This window comes from Varroa destructor, unplaced genomic scaffold (assembly GCF_002443255.2).
Source record: "Varroa destructor unplaced genomic scaffold, Vdes_3.0 BEIS01000006.1, whole genome shotgun sequence".
Taxonomy (NCBI): Eukaryota; Metazoa; Arthropoda; class Arachnida; order Mesostigmata; family Varroidae; genus Varroa; species Varroa destructor.
The window spans coordinates 16,044,149-16,050,135 of record NW_019211459.1 but is presented as its reverse complement, the minus strand read 5'-3'; the positions used below and the strand labels follow the sequence as shown (position 1 = coordinate 16,050,135).

The window sequence follows — 5,987 nt, the reverse complement described above, 5'->3', positions numbered from 1 at the left end:
CGACATAGTCAGACGCAAGTGTCAGGAAGTTTATTCAGTCAGCTCCATTGCTTTCGTATTACTATCTTGACCTATGTCCGATAGATATGCCATTGTCTCTTGATTTTTTAGAGCTTGTTTTTGTACTTAGGTAACGGCAGACGACATACAGGGTAAAAAGGGGAATATCGGGGTGGGGAGCCTGCGTGCTGGTCGTGCCGCTAGTTATGGGCTATACGACCGATCGCGAACACTCTCTACCACATGTAGAGAGTCAGTCGCGAAGCGAGCCGACGGAATTCCGTCCCAGGGATTACGTACGGCGTCATTTGATACGACAATGAAAACAACATTAACAGCGATAGAGGCGAGGGCAGCAGTGGTACACACGAATGGCGGACGGCCTCCCACTGCTCGACTGCGCCGCTGCTTCACAGCCGCCATACGCCGAAAATTAGAGAGAATAGGACAGAATACGAACGGGAACGACTCCGAGAAGGCGTAAAGGTCACATAAAAAGTGGGTCAGTGAATTTGGCAGACCCGCTCAAAGAAAGACAGGGAAAGAGACAAAAGCCAATTCTTAAATACCTTTCCTTCGGTGAAATAAGAGAAAGCTAGGAAACACTACGCCACTACGCCTTCGTACACGTCGTCGGGGCAAAGTTCCTTGTACTGTCGCACCATCGCCTTATCGCATTGCGTGGAGATGTCACCGTGCGGGCGATTTCGCAAAAGTCGCTCCAAATGAATATGAGTCTCTGTGCTTTGTGAGCGTATATGTGTCTTTCCGCTCATGTACTCCGAATAGATGGTGTGATAGTGGTGCTCAAAGTGGTGCAACAAAGAGGCCAGGGCCTTTTCGATGTGAGCTTGCCGTACCAAGAGGATAAAGGAATCTGCCTCCGTGTCAGAACAAGGCAGCAAAAGAACGAACGAAGAGGGAAAAAACCAAAGGCAAGTCTATATAACGTAAATGCAGCCCTATTCGATGGTAAAAACAGGCTTGCTTGCTTGCTGCACACATTTTGCGGTAGTTATTCGCCCCTTATATGGTATGCTGAAAAACTGACCTGTTTTATCTTGTGTTATTATCATATAAGAATAGTATACGTATTACATAGAACCCTAAATGATAATTGAACGGCGGTAGAATTGTCCTATAAATACGTTCTTGGTAGGTTGGATATTTCAAAACTCGTCAATGCGAATGACTGGGCTCTAATTCACATTTCCGCGTCTCAAATAAACTGAAACTTTTGATTTTTATGACACCTAGAAATAGCCATACTTGAGACGTATGCCGTTACTACAACTGTTTCTGTAACTCTTTGGACTTCATCCACTGTTGCAATTGTAGTAAAATTCTGCGAGATGATGGCGAAGCGCAGAACGTTACTCTCCGAATTACTTTACGCCCGGAAACTACTTCCAGCCAGACAGGGCGGTTCGTCTTTACAGAGCAGAGGCACAAGCATTGAGATAGTAAGCATATATGTATCGGTTTTAAAAACGAGCACGATCGCAGAATTTAGTTTTACCCTATCTTCGTTAATTTAACTCGTTTGTGACTTCTCTGCCGCATGTTCCTGGCGATCGATGCAATGCTGAACAAGCCCTGAAAATATCTCTAACCAATAAATTGTAGTTTATGTCTTAAGAAATAGGTTGACTACGATCTACCCTAGTGATATTCAAATTCAACGCAAATGGCCTGCTCTCGGCGCTCAGAAGACAACGTTAATACTCTGAGCTAGTCATTCTTCAGGCGGATACGTACGCTTGCTTTATTGAGATGACCTCTATATTAATAATACGTTTTGCTTTTACTTAAAGTTTCGAGCAGGCCACTGACGCTTTCGGGTTAAGTGATGGCAATCTAATTCATTTTTTCCGTAGCTTGTGAGCAAAAAAATCTATAAAAATTTATGGAGAAGTGGCTAATCGACGTACCTGGTGGATCTAAGCCCAACAACAAACAAGGCAAATAGACATTAGGTATGAAGTAAATGTTTCCAGAAAAACACTGCAGACATTATTGAAATTTAATCAAAAAGAGAAAAAAAAAACAATAGTATGCTGTAAAAGGGTTTCATTGGCTCTCGGTCGACTTTTGGCTTAAAGTCGTAGACCAGATAGAACGACGGCTCTATATCGTGACGGGGAGTAACAGGGGGAGATTTATTTCGACCTCAAATCAAAGATGATGTCCCAAATCCATTAAATTGTAACTTTTAATATATCGCTTATACATACATAGACTAATATTGAATTAGACTGGCGCATTTTAGGACTCGCATTGCCAAGTGCATACAGCCACATTCGAGAACCTGTCATAGAGAAAATATTGGTTACATACATTTAAGAGTGTCATTAGATATTGGTTCCGTCTCCTGCTTGATCCACGTTTTGTCCCTACCATTCCCGTGCAAGGTGGCCTTAAATCGAATGAAGAGAGAATTTTAAACCCAACGAACGTAAAGAGCCCGTATTTCACGCGTTAGCGACTGATGTGTATGAGTAAATGGGTGTCATTGCTTGGGGGGACCGCGATGGGCCGGACATCCCGTTAGGATCCGCTTTCATTGTTTTGAAAAGAATACAAAGCAGTTTTGCTTAATAGGCCCTTGAGCGTTCATGTCTTGTTGTCAGCAACATCATGCGTCACGCTCCGTTCTACTTCTCTCGTTTGCTTGGATCCAGTTTACAGCGCTCACAACCGACGCTGATAGGGGTTAGGCGAGTCAATTGGGTCCAAAGCACGTGCGCGTTCATAAACGACTTACCCATTCGCACCGTGCACACGCGGCGCATACACGGACCACTTGGAACACAGGCTGTAAACAGCTGAGGCAACGTAGGCCTCTTCGGCTTCAACAATACTGCCGCGATCATCACCGCTGCCAGCGTAAACAGCATTGTTAAGTGATGATCTCACTCACCACTAAGAAATGAAGAAACGGGACGTTCCTTAAACCCTATGAGCTACCTCGTGTCGCAGTTGCGTTCAACGATTGAGACGTTACATACGTAAGTAATTCGCGTGCAGCAAGCAAGATCCATGAACATCAGTATTACGTATCCATAAACAAGCTTCGCAACAACAAAAACGTAGTTACTTGCTATCCCTTTCTCTAGTGCGTACTGGCTCGTACGCTTACATCGAGGTCGATATGAATTACAAGGGCCGCGCGCAAGCTGGCGACGGAACTGAGCTGAGGCGTTTGATTCGGGGGTGGAGGACGGGGGGGGATTTTTTTTACGGTCACATGGTCGAATAAGTAACACACCGGGCCGCAATGGTCGGCTGTGGAGAGAACGATACGACGAACAGTATCGATCAAATAAAGACAATGGACGGCACCCAATGGTGAAAACAGGTGCTTCACGCGTTTCTTTTAAGCTGCACTTTATTCAATCTATGTACAGCTTTGCCAAGGCTTGCCATCTTGTCGCTAAGCTCCACCTGCGCTCGCGAATGGAGTCGCACGACGTTGCCATAATTGCTATGGCTTTTTTTTTTTTTTATCTCTACGCCGTTTCGAAGGCGACAACGGTAGTACTGTTGTGACTTAGCGCCACATGATGTTCCGACTACAAACTTAGATCCGTAAGAAAAACACGCGAGTACCCTGTACGTATTAACAATGCATGTAAATGTAAAGTGGGCTGTCAGCATATACATGTATAATACTTACGATACCGACATATATGTAAGTACATAGCCCGCGTTCCTGTATTGCAAATAGAATACACAACACAGCTTTTTTTTTTTTACCTATCCGGGGGAACAAAAAAGGTTAGTGTACCGTTTTATTTTATGGTAAAACACTCTTCAGTATTGTTTAGAATCTACTCTTTATTAATTCACATACGTACTAGACTTCAGAAGATTTTTTTCTGGGCAGTGCTTTAGAAGGTTTCAATTAGAAATACGCCTTGTTGTAGTATATGGGTATTGTTCTTGACAACTTTTCTCTCATAACTGCTTACCATAGTGTCTTTTGTTCTTGCCAGTTGAATACGTATGTCAAGCACGGTAGCCATTTGTTGAATGAAAATTTTTGCGAAAGAAGGAAAAAAGCGTACTCAAGAAAAAAACGCGCTTAAGACGCGTTATACTGATTGGGAATAAGGTGCATCGCGCATTCAATGTTCTGTAAATTGGGTTTTCAGTTCGCGTACACGGTATTCGCGCAGCAGCAGCAGCAGCAGCAGCAGCAGCAGCAGCACGTCTGACAGACGAGACAGTCACTGTGACATAATTATGATAGAAGAGTTTCTGTTTGTTTTTCCTTCTTTTTGCCAGACCTTCCCAATGCTCCGGGATATTGGTGGTGTCGAAAGAGGAACTAACACTAGGTCTTTGCACTGACCTTGAATACCCATGATTCGAACGGAAAACAAATGTTTTTAATTCTTATGTCCTACTGTCTTTTATTCACTGCTTGCGGTTTCCGGACCCCTCTCGTGGTTCTGAAAGTGTTGCCGTCTTCGACAATTAGCCCTTCCTAGGCGCGTCTGCTCTGAGAAGAACGGCAATCATCTAGGATATGAATAAAATAGCGTTGCCCCTCGGCCGCATCCGAATCCTATATAACACTCGGCCACACGGAAACGATATGCGAACTCGCTCATAAAAGACGTCATAATGGCATGTAGGCGAATGATGACACACACCTTGCTAGAATGTGGTGCCGTTCTGGATCTTCTGGTGGATGAAGGCAAGATGGTGCGTGTAACGGTAACGACGTAATAGTGGATCTGATTTTTCTGAAAAAAGACTATTTTTTTATATGCCCAAGAACAAAATGGATCCAATAATGCTCCCAAGTCTACTCGAGCCACTTAACTCGTTTGACAAGAGCGCAAACTTTCAATTTATCGTTGAACTTTCTTTGTTTAATCATATCTTTCATCTAGCATACGTCATTGACGGGGCTTTAACCAGCCTTCTCAGCTATCCGTCCAGACAATCGTGTAATGTTATGTCAGTCAATATAATGTTAACGTAATGTTTAAGCTATGATCAGTTAATGACAAGCTGCACATAAACACCTTGAGAAGGACCGCTCGTTCTCAACTGAAAGAGTGTCCCGTCCTAATTGAATGATTTAAATACACGTTTATTTAATACGTAGGTGGAAAACAAACAAAAAAGAATCGACATATGTTTCAATAAGTTGATCAGTTTGGCTAGTCACAGTGTATATTATACCTAACGGGAAACTGTACAACATCCTCCATATCGTTTTACTACAGCACCCCAGAAAATACGTTCGAGTCACTGAGCCTGGTTGGTATAATTACCTTGCCATTAATGCTTGTTAGTTTTTGAATGCTAATGTTTGGAATAATTATGTTCGCTATCGATGCCTGCTCTGCTTGTTTTTTACGCGCTCGACGTGATCAGGTACGAATGCGAGGAAGGTATCGTTTTGTCCTTGATCTCCACGAACTAATCTCGTTATGCTACCCATCGTCGTACCATGGCAGCATGCTTGATTCAGAAAAAAACGCCATGATTGCCGCATGGCCTCTAACTCTCTCCCTATAATTTTACGTGTAAACCCGCTATATGCGCCGATGCTGTTCTTGCAGCTTTTTTTGTTCGGGTAACCCGTATATGGGCAGCGTCTGTCCACCGCATCTGGTTGATTCTATAGCGTTATATTAGTGACCCTTTTACTGTTAGTCTTCGAGAATTATGATAGACTAACAGAGCGAGGTGGCTAGAAGTCTAGTGGAGAAACGCTACATCCCCAATCAAAGTAATTAATTAACATTTATTGAAACGACGACGGCGCATTCACAGCTCAGAAGGGTCCGGCACGCCGCGTCTGTCCAGGTCCACCGAGTACTGTTTTGTGGTAGCGCTCATTGTTCCGTGATGGGTATTCGTTTTCAATCAGCCCAGCTTGCTATACGTAGCTAGCGTCTGTGCCCACTAGTCGCAATGAAACGGTCAAGACCTTTAGTAGTTTTATTCAGCTAATATACGTATATATA

The 5,987-nt window shown here is 43.5% G+C and overlaps 1 protein-coding gene across 3 annotated transcripts in view; it reads left to right on the top strand.

The window, feature by feature from the left end:
* Nucleotides 1-465: 465 nt before the first annotated feature.
* LOC111252527 (ras-like protein family member 10B) overlaps nucleotides 466-5,987 on the top strand; it is a 20,852-nt gene continuing 15,330 nt past the window's right edge. The window contains exon 1 of one of the 3 annotated variants that reach the window (XM_086992101.1): nucleotides 466-935. The gene's annotated coding sequence lies outside the window, so the exon portion shown is untranslated. Of the gene's footprint in view, nucleotides 936-2,726; nucleotides 3,009-4,103; nucleotides 4,711-5,987 lie in introns of those variants that run through there. The other 2 variants (XM_022810612.2, XM_086992102.1) reach the window with 2 other exon arrangements.